The 16,567-nt window shown below is 38.4% G+C and overlaps 1 protein-coding gene across 2 annotated transcripts in view; it reads left to right on the forward strand.

Annotated features, from left to right (window-relative positions):
* The window catches only part of FAM110B (family with sequence similarity 110 member B), a 120,900-nt gene that overhangs the window by 16,385 nt on the left and 87,948 nt on the right, over positions 1-16,567 (forward strand). For both annotated transcript variants that reach the window (XM_039549003.1, XM_019286837.3), the window contains exon 2: positions 14,164-14,294. The gene's annotated coding sequence lies outside the window, so the exon portion shown is untranslated. The remainder of the gene's footprint in view (positions 1-14,163; positions 14,295-16,567) is intronic.

The raw sequence follows: 16,567 nt of genomic DNA on the forward strand, positions 1-16,567 counted from the left end.
CTAGAAGCATATATTTGTGGTGGGTGTTTTTTGGGTTTTTTTCAGGTTTTCATGTCTTAATTTCAATTTCTTTACCAGTCTATTGAAAAACTGGGCTTGGTGCCCTGGTGAGTCCTCTGAGGGTTGTGTGAAAATCTAAAGTCAAAACTTCAGGGGTTCCAAAACCACTAAGTCAATAAGATGTTTGACAGGGAGTTGGAGTTAATTTATATTTGGGTGCTACAAAAGTGTAAATCTGTGGTTAAGATGTGCAGGTAAATGTATGGAGGTAGATGAAGTTACAGGGCCACTGGGAAAGATTTCAGATGTTGACAATTTCACTGATGTGTTTCTGTGAAATGATTGCCAGGGTTCCCTCATTCTCACCACTCAAAAGGGTGCTTAAGTGGAAATTAAGCCTGTTGGGAGGAAGTGCTGATTAGCTCTTGTGTCCCATAGGATGGAGTCATTGAGCTTGCCCCCCTGCATAGGGACGGAAGGGAGGAAAGGGAATTCTTCCCTCTCTGATCCATATATTTGTAATCTCCTGCTGTTGTTATTCAGAGGTCAAAAAATATATTGGATTCTGCTTCAGAAAGAAGATTGAATATATGTTATTGTAGGAGTGTTTTAGGTAGTTTAGGAAAGAAAGCAGCTGTTGTATAAAAATGTCTATGTAAGTGTAGAGTCTTCCTTTGGGAAAAATAAATTAGTTTTCTATATAATTAAGTGCTGTTGGTTTGGGTTTTTTTCAATTCTTTATAGAAGCTCAGCAGTGAGCCTTGAGCACAGAATAAATTCTTTATCCTGTGTGATTTGTGTGCATTTGTCTTTTAAATCTGTTTAACAAAGTAGTGCAACAAATTTGGGATTAGCAACATGCTAGTTAGCTTTGCTGGAGGAAGCTGGGACAGAAAAATGGGGAAAATCATGTTTTTTGCATTACGTATGATGAGCTGACACAAAGATTAGCTGTATTGTGCATTTCTTTTCAAATGGTCCCTGACCTCATGGGTGCAAGGAAGTTGAGACTCAGCTGTAGCAGGATAAATTTGGCAAAGAAAATAAGCACGGGTTTTGTGCTGATTTGTATATTGGCAGAAAGATATTCTCAGCTCGTAGACTTTCCTTTTACCTCTCACAAATTTAAAAATAAGGTTGATTTAGTGCCAAATGTCTTTTTTACACATGCCCTTGTATTTTGGTGCTCTTTATTGTTTGTAGTGCCTTTATTTTTTCTCTGGGTCTGCTCTGACACATATGATGTGGAGGGCTGTTAATGCAAGTAAATCAGGTACTGCTCACAAAAGTTTCTGATACGTTATGAAATACACATTTTACATTTCAATTACATGGAATCTGGACTATAAAATCCTATTAATCTAGGCTTATTTGGTTAGGCTATGATAAATCCACTCCTAAAAATACTTGAGCTTTTTTCTATTATTATTATTTTCATTTGAGATCAAATCTCTTTGAACTATGTAGACATGCACCTGTGCTCATTTTAATCCCTGTGTAGTTTTCATCAATTATCACAGCAGGCAAGAAGAAAATCAAATTGTAAAATGCTTTTGAAAAGTACATACATGCAACTTGGGGTTCAGGTTTCTGTTTTAATCAAACATCATCTGTATTCATGTTCTTAGACAAAGCTGGCTAAGGGAGGAGCACAAAAGCCTTTTTTTGTTTTCTTTGTGAAATATCTGTTTTGAAGTGCTCTGCTGTATGATGAGTGTAATATGGTTGTGTTTGTAGAGGAAGGCTGTGTTGTGTGTATATGTTTTTTTTTTTTTTAATCTGGAGAAAATCTAGGTCAAGAGATTTCATTCTTATTAATAACTTAAAGCTTTATTCCACAAAAATTATCCTCCCTGGCTAGAAAGCTTTTTCACTGGGGAAGCACTGCTGCTCTCAAACATGGATGGGAGCATTTTCCTTTCCATCAGGCTGTTAAGATGTTCACCTTAGAATCATAGAGTCATTTAGGTTTGAAAAGACCTCCAAGGCCATTGAGTCCAACCATTAACCTAACACTGCCAACCAAGTCCACCGCTGAACCATGTCCCTGAGCACTACATCTACACAGAGGTATGGTGACTCCATCACTTCCTTGGGCAGCCTGTTCCAATGCTTGACAGCTCTTTTGGTGAAGAAATTTTTTCTAATGTCCAATCTAAACCTCCCTTCACACAGCTTGAGGCCATTTCCTCTTGTCCTGTTGCTTGTTACTCAGTAGAAGAGACTGACCCCCACTTGGCTACAACCTCTTCTCAGGGAGTTGTAGAAAGCAGTAAGGTACCCCCTGAGCATCCTTTTCTCCAGACTAAACAACCCCAGCTCCCTCAGCAGCTCCTCATAAGACTTGTGCTCCAGACCCTTCACTAGCTTTGTTGCCCTCCTCTGGATGTGCTCCAGCACCCCAGTGTCTTTCTTTCCCTGTGTATTTTTGAACACCATCATAAAACTTTACCGGAGCGTGTTCTGTGTTTGTTTCTCAGTGTGGAGCCAAGCTTGGGACTGGGGACTCTTGGCATTTCCCCTCGCCTGCTGTCCATCCCCATGCCATGGTCCCAGCCTCCTGATCCATGTGTGACCACATTCTACCCAAAAGAGGTCTTGTGGTATTGATATAACAAAATTTGATCACAGGACTGAATTTTTTGTTTTCCTGAAAACATACATCCCTGTCAGCAAAATAAACAAATAAATATGGAATCTTGCCAGTTCTTGTTGTAGTTCATTGGGAGATGCTAAAACATGAAATCTCTCACTTGGCCTTGTCTAGTTTCCCTGTTCCTCTTCCTCAGCAGCTACTGCCCTGTGTGTTTAGCTACACAGCACCAGTGACTTGGCCTGGTATTATATATCTGAACTAGAAGCACTAGGAAGAGTGCTGTTAAATATGTAAACTGGAAGAATAGAGAAATTCTTGGCTCTTGCAGTTACAGTAATCTACTGTATGAGAGGTTTAAACAAACTTGGTGAAAATAGTTGTATGAAGCCTTTAATTTTATCTTAATCTTTCGTGTCACCCTAGACCTGAAAGCAAAGGTAGTTAAATTAGGATAATTCATCATGGAATAACTTACGCAGGGGGATGTAATGAATTTTCCATCAATTTGCAAGTTATTTAAATCAAGATAAGAGTCTTATAAACATATGTTTGTAAGCTATGGACAAAAAAATAGGTTAATTTAGATGCTCTCTGTGTTGGTATTTTGAAGCTGTTTCTGGTGTAGTTCCTTCAAATGTTAGGGTGTAGAACTTTAGTCTCTATTTTGATGTCTGGCACTGTATAAAAGAGTGCAAACTTGAAGGAGAAAAGGTTATTTTTAGTTTAAATGTTTGTGTTCAAGACTCCTGTATTGACTTTCCTTTTCTCCTGCTCCTGCCTAAGAGCTTGTGGATGTAGGAGCATTTGGAAAGCCTGTTAATGTGCTGCTACAGGACCAGCAAAACTGGCTTTGTGCACCAAAAGTCAAGAAATATATTTACTGCTTTCAGGGGAAGTGTTCCAATATGTGGAGTTGCAGGTCCTAACTTCCGAAAGGGAGATGTGCAGAAGCCTTAGATACTGTAATAAGCCCATGTGATTAATATAATTGCATCTTCTTTGTGAATAACTTCTGTGGATGTGAAGCAGACTTCGAAGCAAGTCAGTTGACACCCACACAGAACCAAATTATAACATCCTGATTAAATTGCTGTGCAGTGTAAATGCTAAAGTATTGTCAATACAAAGAAAGTTTGTTCCCAACAACTCTTCAAGTATTGAAATTCACTTGAAATTTGCTGGATTAAATAGTTAGCTTGCATTGTTACGTTATTTGCATGTACAATGAGCAAAGATTATCAAGATCTTTAAAAACATAAAACACATAAGAGAATAATGTCAAATGTATTTTAAGAATACCTGTCAAATTCTGTTCACATCCCACATATTTTAACTTTTTTAGTTAGTGATCAAATGGTGGCTTTTGGTCACTGCTACTTTTTCTTGGAAGTATAGTAAAATAATTCTTCTCTGGTTTGTGTCGAGCAGATTGAAACATATTCTGCCTGAATTGCATCATATGAAACACTTTCTCATCAGGGTCTGAGAAAGTATGCTTCTGAAAATTTATCCCTTTTTTGTCATAGAGCAATAGTAGATGTCACATCTCTGGAAGCATTCAAGGTCATTCTGAGCAATCTGATCTAGTTGAAAATGTCCTTGCTCAGTGCAGAGGGGTTGAACTAGATGGCCTTTGAAAGTCCTTCCAGTGCAAACTCTTCTATGATTCTGTGATAATAACTGGGCATTTAAAATGCGTTGTTTCCACACTGTGCAAATGTAGGAGTAGAAATTGTAGTACTGCAATAAAAATTAAGATAGATACCTTTTTAGATATTGGACTTATGTTTAAAGTTTGTTCATTTTGTCTATAGTGCTTTTGATACTTAATTTTGTATGTTGCACAAGCATCTCCTTAGATGCCTCATATTGACCTTCAGAATGTTCAAATTCAATGTTTGGGGTTTAGTACTTGTTTGGGTGCCTGTCTTTGTAAATAACTTGCACAGAATTTTCTGCAGGAGCATAATGTGGTTAACTTTTACAAGGAAAAATGACATATCAAGATTTTTTTAGCCTGGTGGAATAATCAAAATGCGCATCTTTAGGGATATGTGAGTGCCTCCAGTGAAAAATGCCTGTTTCAATGTAGAAAAATGTTGCTTGTGTTTTTTTGGAGATTTTTTTGTAACCCAAATGACCAGCATAATTTTGTTAGCTGTGGGTTCTTTTGAAATTCCAAAGGTTAGCCAGTGTAAGTGTTAGAGGTCCATCTCATTATTTAAAAAGAATTGCTCAGTAGTTTCAGAATGGGTGATGGGATAGGACAGTCTCTCAGTTGCCCTTTGGCTTAAGGATACAAGAGAGTCCTTGCTTATGGACTGATGGCATGTGAGTGACTACCTGCAAGCTCCTATGCATCTTTCCTTTTATGACTGGTGCTTTGAAGTAGCTTTCTACTTTGAGAATTCTGTTTCCATTTTGTAAAGTTTTTTTAAAAATACTCTCTGCTCTTTCCTTCTTCCCTGGACTCAGTGCTGTTAAATGAGGATAAAAGTTGTCAAAGGGAGACTGTCTGTGTGGCTGTCTGTGGCTTTTTGTGCTGTGTCTGGTGACGTGATGTGACCGCCTGGTATTTTTATTTATAAAGTATAAGAAAAGTGTCAAAGTTCTATGTTGTGCTATGCTGAGTTATGTTTTATGTCAGAACAGTATGAGATTGTAAAACTCTTTTACTCCTGTTTTGACATTTCACAGTGAAGTGGCCCAAATCAAGGTCAAACCCATGGAGGTACTCTGCAACTGTTGCTGCTTTCATGCCTTTCCATAGTGACCTGATACCGATGCCTTAGGTTTTAACTTTTATATTTTTCGAATCCTGTACTGCCTAGTGTGTAACTCTGGAGTTTCGTGTGGCCTGTTAGCTGCTGTTCTCTCATGCTGGTTAGGTATAACAAACCTCTCTAGGTTTGCACTTCAAGGACACCTTGATTGTCCCAGGCCCCAATATGTGTAAACTAAAGCCTTGAGAGGAGGAGCAAAACTTGGGATAATTACATCATTAACTAAAATTATAATTGGAAAATTAACCCTGATATGCAAATGGACCAAACTTATAAAAGTGTGGAGAACCCGTGACCCAGGATCCGTCTTTGGTGGAGCCCCTTGTAGGCTTTACACTCCCAAGGTGTACCTTTGAAGGCCCTTCAAATAAATACTTACTTTTATTCTCTTATTCTTGTCTAGCCTCTGTTTTCAGGTAGCCACTTCAAGGCATCAGTTCAAAGTTGATAAATGTTTCTAAAAGAAGCAGTAAGTGGCCGAGTCCTCAGAAAGGAAGTGTAAAGCCTTCTGATTCAAACTGTTGATTTATGCTACTCTTAGCAGTAGTGGTTGGTTTGGCTGCTTGCCCCTTGCTTGTTTGCCAGCTTCCTGCTACTTGGAAATGAACAGGGTCCTGGATTCGCTTTCTCTGGGATATGGAAGTGCTGTACCATTGCACTGAAATTCTGCTAAGTAATAATTTACATTAACAATAAACAATTTCTTTATAACTAGATTTAAACAAAGAAAAGTGATCAATTGTGGCATCTTATGTATTTTTTACTTCTGTACAGAATTGCCTCAAATGGCCTGTCTCTAAGCTGGAGCTGCATCGGTAACTACATTGCTCTTTGCTTCTCTGTTTCTCAAAATTGTGCTGTGTGGCACAAAAATGTTATTATTAAATGCCTCTGATGAAGGTGGGCTTTTGCAGAGCTGGGATGTTACTCTTAATTCCTGCTTTCATGACCATCTGCTAAGTTGTCCTAAGCATTGAGCCCATGGTCTGGAGATGGGCTCCACTTCTTGTGGTGCAGGGAGGAAGGCTTTTGGTAAGACATCCTTTTTCCATGGTGTGCTGCGTGTGATGCAAGGACTCTTTCCACAGCCTCATTAAAGTTAAATCATCGATATCTTATACCCAGCGCTCTCTTTCCCTGCAAGTGTGATACCGTTTTACTGTTCCTATCAATGATGATAGTGTCATTTTGGAAAAGATCACAAAGGGGAGCAATAAACTCCTTGTATTTTGCTGTAGTCCAGTATTAGGTACATTTAAAAAACAACAGTAATGGTTTAACGTAGTTCCTTGGAAAAGATTTTAGTATGTGTTCTCTGAAGTGTCTTGACTTGAGCCTTCCTGACTCCCCAGCTTGGTCAGTAGTGTGAGTCCTGGGGTACTCCCCGGTTGTATACTGTCCAAGGGAGCTCCCCTGCTTTAAACCCTGGATGTGAGAGCCAGGTCCCCAACCTTGGCTGAGGACAGGGGTTAGGTCTGACTGCTAGAGCAGGCAGCACATCTGTGATGGGCTGACATCTGTATGCCCTTGTACTTGCCTTTTTTCCAGTGTTGATATGTTTTCATAAATATTTCTGTGCTCACTGTCTTGTCCTTTGGAAAGTAAGTTTTAGAAATAATCTCTGATTTATATCCTCTTTGTATATTTGACCCTGTGGCCTGACCCCAAGTCAAAGCTTTGTATATCTTCTTATTCCCAGCAAAGTGGACTGTAGGGTTTTGTTTTGAAGTCCAGCTGTAGATTTAGTATTTCCTATCATGGGTAATGTGTCTGTTTCATGTCTCTTATTACTAACATTTCATTTGTTGACTGATTTAAAGTCAAAACTGAGGTCACCTGTTTGTATCTTTTCCTCCTCCAGCTGTAAAACATCCAAAGAGAAACAATTACAGTTGAATAATCAGGAACCAAGTTATTTTTTCCTGGTTATACTGAGTTGTGAAGAGAGAAGTGACAGTCTGGGTATGAAGTAGGGTAAGCAACTGGCTGTCCTCAAGTAGAGATAGAATAGGGAATAAAGTGAATTCTTGCTACTTTGGGGTTTTAATAACTTGCTGATGAAAAGTCTTTACTTGGAAACTTGAATGTAGAAATGTGAGCTGGAGAGTCTTTCAGGCCAGAGGAGAATTTGTCTTTACAGGCTGTAATGTCCATCTGTGTTTCAGTCATGTTCAATGACTATTTACCTCAGCTGATCCTTCCTGCTAGTTGTCTCTTCTTATGAAGTGCCTAACTAGGTTTTTTGTTTCATTGGGGTTGGTTTTTTTTTTTTTTTTGGTGGGGTTTTTTTTTGGGGGGGGGGGTGGGGTTGTGGGTTTTCCTCTGCATTTACAGCTATCTCATTATTAATAATTGTGCTTGTTCTAGTTCTCAAGCTGATATTACAAATTCAGTTCTTGTTGTGTTGGCCAGTGAGCAAACAAAGGTGACCTAAAACTCCTCCTAAATATGTGCATTGTTTGGTGTTCTGTAACCATTTTGCACTTTCTTACTTCCTGATTTCCTGTAGATCTGAAGAAAGTGTCGTACTGCCTCTAGTCATTCAGGTACTTTGGAGAAGCACCCTGGCATCATTCCCTGGCAAAATTGCTTGGGCAGGTTTTGCTTCAGCATCTAACTGTGAGCTGAACACCTGAGAGCTACCTTGATCTGATTGTTTAATGGAATTGGGTGTCACTTTTACTGCTTTGAATGTTGGTTGTTGTCCCTTGGTCACACCCAAGGGAGAGGTAACACATCTCATGTGGGGGCTCACTACCAGGAGGGTTAGGACTCTCATGTCTCTTCCACAGCTTATCTTATACAGATCTGCCAAGATGATGGAAAGATTAGAAGCTACAGCAAATTTGTTTTATAATTTGTGTAAAAATCCTACTTCTCCTACTGTGGCTCGGTTTGCAACAAAAACAATCATGAGTCCAAATCTGAAGTCATTAAGGAACATTTGTGTAACTTCGATGATACAAAGATGTTTGAAAGTGTCTGTGTATTCCAGAGTATCATTCTTAAAATGATAATGTTGTCACTATTAAAAGCCAGAGGGAGGTGTCACCCTTGTTAGATCTAAAGTCTGTCTCATGCATAGTTTTGCTTATATTTCTGTTCTTTTCTTATGCTTAGTAGAGTTCTAATTCTGCCCATTGAGTACTGCTGATTTTTGGAAAATTTGTTGTGAGAATGCAGGCAGGCATTCATACATGTTTCCTCTTTGAGCTGCAAATAATTAATTGCTCTCATGTATATTTGCATCAATGTCTTGTCTTCAGATTTTTCCCAAATAGCAGGCAAAGATGGTGACAGCATATGGTTGCTTCTAATGTTTGTTCTAAAGTCAAACCAATTACTTAGCTTGCATCTTATGAACAACGAAGTGGTTATGCTTTCATGGGGACTACGAAAAATTAATAAAGCTAAATGACAGATTCAAAAGGAGGACAGTTCAGAATTTGGTTTGCTTCTGGGGTTATACTCAGGCTGTCATTCAGAAACCATTATATTTGGGAAATAAATCTGAGACAGCGTACACCGACATCTTCCCTGGATCATAAATAAGGTCTCAGAGAGAACACTCTTTTTTAAAATTTAAAAATTAACTACTTTAATGATGTCCTTTTTAGGAGCTTAATTGGCTTTTTTTTTAACTGATAGAGACCTCACCAAAAACTTACAAAAGGTCTCTTATTTTGTCTTTATTTCAACTTCTGTTCCCCTATTTTATGGTTCTCTGTAACGTTTGCAGTAATAAGGCACTGTGGCATTTTCCTATTCCCTTTCACAGGGAAAACTTAAGAAACCTGACTGGTTTGAGTAAATTTCCTAGTCTTATTTACTTAAAATTAATCATGGTACCAGGCCTCTTCTTAAGCCTATCTTCTGGTGTCACTTCGTGCTGGTTTTGGCTGGGATAGAGTAAATTTTTTTCATAGTAGCTGGTCTGGAGACACATTTTAGATTTGTGCTGAAATCAGTGTTGATAACACAGAGATGTTTTTCTTATTCCTGAGCAGAGCTTGCCCATTGTCAAGGCCTTTTCTGCTTCTCACACTACCCCACTCTTGAATCATTATACTTGCTTTTCATCATGTGCCTCGTTTTCCTTTCTCATTTTTCATCATGTGCCTCGTTTTCCTCGTTTTGCAGCCTTTCTTTGAACTCTTAGTTGGCTGTTGTCACCAAACCCAGGAACGTTCACAAGTTTAAAGGCTTTCTTCTTTCAAGTCCCTTAGCAAGTTGTGTATATTCACAGAGACTGAAGAGGTTAGGAGGTGGCACATTAGCATATAAACTCAGTTCATAAATTCCCAGTTGCAGTTTTTAGTTGGTATCCCTTGAATTGTGTTTGTGCTTTCACCTAGGGAGTACTTTCCATCATCTGTCGCTTTTCTGCGGAGTTTCTTGAAGGAATAGTTTTCTGTAAGAATTGTGTTTATCCTCTTTGATAGCCACCTGTCTTAGCAGACCTAATTCTGATTGCTTTTTTGTTGTCAGTAATTTGTTTGGCATCTGACTGTTGTTCCTCAGGTGCACAAAGAGAGTGACAGCATGGAAACCCATCAGGTCTATCCATGTTGCTGCTTTGTTCAAGTACTGTAATTTCCCTGCCCTTCGTTCCCCTCTATGGCAATTCCTTCCTCAAAAACCACGCCATCTCTTCTTGCTCATCTTTGGAGTCCTGTTTTACCAGGCTGCCCACTGATGCTTAAGCACTCTAATTACTCTGTCACGATGTCTATACATACTTTATTTTTTAACTTTAAAAAAACAAATCCCAGCCTGCAGAACCAGGTAATGTGCCGGCCAGAAAACCTGTTTTTCTGTGTTGCTTTTTTTTGTTCCTGTTATATTTTAATAACTGATACACACTGTAAATTAAACCCTTGATGTTGGAGACTAGAAAAGAGAGTAGCTGAGAATGTGGGCAGAAAACTAATGAAGGTAAAATGAAGATCAGCTTTTTGTCTCTTGTAGATCTGTTTCTCAGAAATGCATGCGTACACACCAGCAAACAAAAGTATTAGTGTGTTGGACTTGGTGATCTGCTTCTAATTGAAGCTTTGTTTCAGTATAATTAACGTTTAGGAGATTAGTGCACTTGATGCTTCCATAAATGTACTGTAACTTTCCCTGACAGTATATAGTGGCTAGATAGCTGTGCTGATCCAGAGTCTCCTAGTGAGATACTCAGAGCTGCAAGAATAGTGATAGTGAAACCTTGAAACTTTTAAAGATGTTGCTACCTTCCAGTTGTCCAGTTGGTGTAACTCTTGCTTGGGTAAATTAGCAGTATTTTCATCAAACTTTGTGGGGAGTAAGGCTCCTCTCAGTATCGTATAGGTGTCTTTTGTTGCAATGAAATTTATTAGTCTTGATCTGAATTGGGATGAATACTTTTAACAACCGGCTATCAAATCAGAAAACGTGAATGTTATTCCATCTCAGAAGTAAAATCTTCAGTACTGAAGATACTTTTTACTAGCCAGCAAAAGTAATATAGAATAATAATTAAAGGAACAGTGTGTGAAGTATGAACATATTAATATTAATTGTGGGAAGTGGCTGATTTGAGATTTTTCTGTATATCTTAATTTTGATTCCTCCATCTTTTCAGGGGCTTAATGCTGAATATAGGAACAGATTATATCTTAGTTTTATTGTTGATGTTCATGAAAATAAGTCTGCAGGAGTAGAAACTGCCAGAGTTAGTGGATATGGATCCTTTCTAAAAAAACTCCACTAATGTTTCTGAAAATTGTGTTTTCTAAATTGACTGTATCTTTTAATTTATGCCTGATGCGAGATTTTTACCTGAAAATTAGAGATGTGAGAGTAGTGAGTCTGTACGTGCTGCCTATGAAAATGCAGGGTCTGCATTAAGAAGGTTGAATAGTTTTTCACAATATACATTGGTAGATATTCCCTTGTTTCTAGTTACGTGTATAGCTGAGATCTTCTCTACCTCTTCTGCTTTGTTAAATAACTTTATTCTTTCATTGAGGTTTGGCTGCAGAGAGCATTCATACCTTTTTTTGACACAGAAAGTACATCTTACTTATTTGAGTAGCTAGATTCTTCCAGCTGCCTAGTTCCAGTTTCCTGACTTACGTTTCTCCTCAGTGAGAGATTAAGGTAATGCCTTATCAAAGCATCAAGTTATCAAATGCTTAATCATATGCTGCTGAGCTTCCATATCAGCTTATTTCTTTGTAAAGAAATCCTACATTTTTAAAGACTTTAGTTTGGATTTTGGAAACCTCAGGGTAGACTTGAGTGAGGTTTGAAGGTTTAGATTGATGCCTTTGGGATTATTAGACTAAGAAGGCCATTCATTCATTCATGAATCCTTCTACATTACATTTGGCTTCTCTTCCATGAGATGTGTGTTTTTGTAAGTATTAAAACTTTGATTTTATACTTAGCAAGAGAATGAAAGAGAGGAAGAACATAGCAACTGAGGATGAAAAGTCCTTTCAGAAAAAAAATAGCCCAAAGACTTGTTGATACTGGACAGTGAAGCAGGAAACTACATGTGTCATAAAAGGCTCCAGCTTGTTGGATAAAGGCTGAAACTCAGGATGTAGTCTATAAAATACAAAACAGGTTCATAAAAATATTTTTAAAGTGCAGTTCTGAGCACTTTAGAGAAGCTGACTGAAAACTGCAGCTATTTTATATATATATATATATATATATATATATGTTTGTGCAGATGCATACACACATACACTCAATACCATACTTTCATCTTTAAACATGAAAATATTCAACTCAGTGTTATTTATTTCCCATATGAGACTGGTAACATTACTAACACCAGATATAAATTTGGGACTATATTTTTTGCAGATTCTAAACCAGCAATTTAGTGCAGAAGCAAAAAGAAAGGGACTCTAATTTCAACAGGCAGAAGGGAAGGAATTTTTGAAGCTGAATATTTACCTGCACAAAAAGTCACAGGCTTTTTTCCCTACAGTATTTTGTCACAAGTTTTTGTTTTTGAGCAGTACATCTAGCAGTCTTGTGGGGATTTTGGGGATGTCTTCTATCCTGACCAGTTCATAGCTGTTAACATTGTCACTCAACTTGGAAATCAAAGTTTTTGTACTTGAACTTGTTCAGGCTGTTAGCCAAGGAACATGGCTGGAACAGATTTACTAGCTTTTTTCCCTTTGACTTGTCAAATATGAACTTACAGGGATGCTTTTGCTTGCAAAGTTGCTTTAGTTTTTAGACTGAAATGAGCATCATTCAGAATTGCTGCTTAAAATACAGTAATTTGGATATCAGATTAATTTGTAATAATACAAGAGTGTGTTTCTGGCTGGTAATCTTTTGTTGTGCATTGTACTAAACAAGGCAAGGTTGAAAAATGTCTCTTTTTTTTTTTCTTACCATGTTTTAATTTTCTTTTTCTTTTACCAAATACCAGAATAACAATACTGCTGCAGGCTCATAGTAGCTGAGTAGCTGTAATGCTATGTCACTCTGAATATGCTTATGCCCATCGTTCTCTTGTTATTTTTTCCTGATTTATAAGCATTTACGTGCAGATACCAATCTGTCTGAAATCCCTCCGTTATTGCTTGTTTCTGTTGTACCAGTGTTTCAAAGGCAATCAGTCTCCCAAGGTGAGACTTCATCCACCCACCCAACACAAACAAACTCTTATCTTCTGTGTGCTAATGTCAAGACCCAAACTCAGTCAGGCTCCCCAAAGACTGGGAGTGAGGAAGCCCAAAGTAATTGGTATCTGACGAATATTGCTGCCTGTTTGGTTTGTTAACAGTATGAGACCAAAAATGGTTTTCTTGAATTTGTGCTTCTGCACATATTTTTGAGATTTTTGTTAAAGGAACCCTGTGTTTCATCACATGGTCTGTAACCCTGTTTCTAGAGTGAATAACTGATTACAAAATTAAAGTAATTTGAAACCATTCAGAATTGTTTGCTTAAAAGAAACTGCTGTGCCATCTGCTTGTGCCAGTAAGGGTGCTTGGCCACATACTGTCAAATAAAACCAAACCACAGAAATCTCATGCACCCAAGTACTTTTCTGTATGGTTAGAGCTGGTCTTACCTCAGGTGGCATTTTGAGAAAAAGAACATAAACAGGGATTTAGGTCACAGCCTGTAAACTACTAAATTCTGTATGGTTGTTTTGCATGTAAAAAGCAGTGGTGAAACACATTCATTTCAGGAAGGCAATCTCCTTATCCTTCCCTTCTGATGATGGAATTTAAGCATTTTTATTTTTAATTTTTCTGAGCATAAGATAGTATTCTGGAGTGGACATTTAACAAGGACTGCTTTGTCAGCTGGGTGGAGGTCGTGCAGGGAGGCTGGGTGGTTTGCAGGCTGTGTTTTTTGCCTGCAGGGGCACGGCACTGTTACTCTCCTGAGAAGATGATGTGTCACACTTGTGCTCTTTGCCCTGAAGCATTTCCAATGCATGTCTCTGAGCAATTTCTGTGTGGGGAATATAATGACATGAGAGAAATTCAGGATTGATACCTGTAGGTCACCTGTTAAATTTCAGAGCTTGGAGATTATGCTGTTGGGACTGGCAGTATAAAGGTTAGAGACCATCTACAGCTGACTGAATGCTTGTGCAGTATTGCTAAGCACCTCTTTGCCGCCTTTCAGTCTCCAAAAGAAGATGCAGAGTTCTAATTTTGGAAATTTACATTGTTTAAACCAAGATTCAGCCTTTAAGGACACTTGTTATCCATTCTAAAACTGTGGCTTTGATGACGAAGCTAAATTCCTTCCCTGTTGCTGTGTCTCCAGGCTTTACTGCAGGGAGCCTCTGGGAGTTCCAGGGTGAAGAAATCTGCCTTCATCTGGAGACCTCTGCTGAAGGTGAAGACCTCCTAACAGGCCAGACAGCCTTGGCAGGAGTTCAGAAGTCTTACACCAAGGTAAAGTGGTTCATTTTTCAAACAAATTGAATTTTCTGATACAATTTTCAAAAGAAGGATTTTTCTTCTTGCAAAATAAACACTCAAGTGCATCTCTGAGCTTTCTCCTTCTTTTGTGTGCTACCTGATACAAGTGTTGTAATAGCAAATGCTGGGGAGGGGAGAGGAAAACAACATAATATGCATTGTAGGTTAGAGCCAGAAGTAATTCCTTATATTATTAGTAGAAAGCTATATCTGCAGTTCTTTTTGACTAGGGAACAGGCTGTTTCTGAGCTCTATGGCATGCTCTGTTTTTAGAAACATATCCCGCTTCAAGTGCCACATTCAGAGCTCACTTTGAGTGGCCACAAAAATATGGAAACTCTCTCTGATATCTTCAGCAATGGGAGAAGAATGAGGTTTATATATGATGATTTTCTATTTATCAGCACTGTAGTAGTTTCTTAGCTTCCAGAACCCATTCTTGCTTTTACAGGATAAATGCTGATGGAAGAAAAAGACATGTGACCCCAAGAACTTTGTTGAACTTACCATTGTTACAGTCCCACACACTGAGGGAGATTTGACTATGCTATGGTTTTGTTTGTTTGCCAGGATTTTGAATGTAGGGATGATATATGCAGTATCTTTCCTTCATACCGACAAGATTAATTGAACTTAGTGTAGAGAGTTGGCTGAAAAAAGTGAGTAGTAGTGGAAATGTTTCCTACAGATTTATTTAGGATTGAGCATAGGTGCTTCTAAAGGTCTGCCATATTCTCCATTTCTAAGAAATACCTGTTGCAAGGTATTAACTTCATTGTTGGAAAGCTCCTTAAATTAATATTTCTTGATTCGTCTGAGACGAATTGCAGATTCGTCTAGTTAATCCTTTATTAATCTTAATAATTTAAGCTGAAATTAGAGCTCTGAACTAGACCTAAATTCATTGTCCTACTATGTGTGGAGTAAAATCAAAACTGGTGTAAAATTTTCCCATTAGCAAGGTCAGTGCTTCAACTCATAACCTCCCCTCATGATCTGCTGTACATGTCTGGGAGTGAGTGCACCAAGCACAGTGAGGCCCCCTCATCCCTTTGCTGCACCATGCTGTTCCTCTTTGCTTTGCACTTCGATTTCAGCTGCACCTGTGTTTCTCCAGTCCACTAGCAAGGTCATCTTGAACAGATGAGGACACTGTAGTCAAACCTTGACAGAGCAGAAAAAATGATGATGATTATAAAGTGATTTCAAACTGAAGGCAAAAACCCCATCCAGAAATACTTATCTCCATAATGTTTCCCTTTGTTACATTTGCCTTAGGAGTACACAAAACAATACAAGTTGAGATAACAATACGCTACAAAGACACAGCATTTCTTCTGAAAGTTACTTAAACTTTTATTTATTTTAGAAGTGCAGGTTTAGCATCGAGAGAATAAAGACTTCACAGAAGGTATCCTCGTAATCCCATGGGGTGCATTGATGTATCTAGGTGGGATGCTAGGGTGGTCAGATTTCAAACACAGCAGTGTTAAGTGTACTGTTGGGTTTTGGTGATGCACAGCGTCCATGAGTGAAATGCAGCCTTGAACACACTCACTGCTTCCAGCAAGGCAGTTTGTTCTGTGCCTCTCTGTCTCTTGTTTCCCTTTGTTGGAGGGGTTTGTTGCTAACTAGAAACACATGATAGAAGACAGCCAAATGTTCTGGTGAAAATCAAGGACACTTCATAGCTGTGAAGGTTTTATATGTGCCCTAGATTCTTTTTTTTCTTTTTTCATTGATGCAGCTGTAACTGTTGTTGTAAATTATATGAATAATTGATCAAGGGGTTCTTGTTACCTCAAATCATGTTATGCCTATTGCTTCTCAGAACTGTGCTGCTCTTTGTGGTACTACAGCATTGCTCCTATGCTGTTCTGTGTGTGTGGTTTTTATGCCCTTAAAGTTTTCTTCTGCTTCTGACCCTTTGCTCTCCCCCTCTTTCCCTTTCCCTGCAAGAACATGTTGTTTCTGCTTCAGTATATTCCATGATTTAACTGAAAAGCAGAGTCTTTTTTAATCAACAGCAACACATTTTAAAAAAGCCTTCCCAGCCCTGGGAACTGTGCAGTGCACACATCTGGTTTCACATAAGCATGAATTGCTGGCTTCACAAACACAGAGCATGTAGTCCTTGCCACAGAGTTAGCTAAAGTGTTCTGTAACTTGAGACTCTATTTGAAATAAAAACAAAATTGTATAGCTTCTTTACCATGCTAATGGAAAACATTTAATTTACTTTTTTC

This window comes from Corvus cornix, chromosome 2, assembly GCF_000738735.6.
Source record: "Corvus cornix cornix isolate S_Up_H32 chromosome 2, ASM73873v5, whole genome shotgun sequence".
NCBI classification, from domain to species: domain Eukaryota; kingdom Metazoa; phylum Chordata; class Aves; order Passeriformes; family Corvidae; genus Corvus; species Corvus cornix.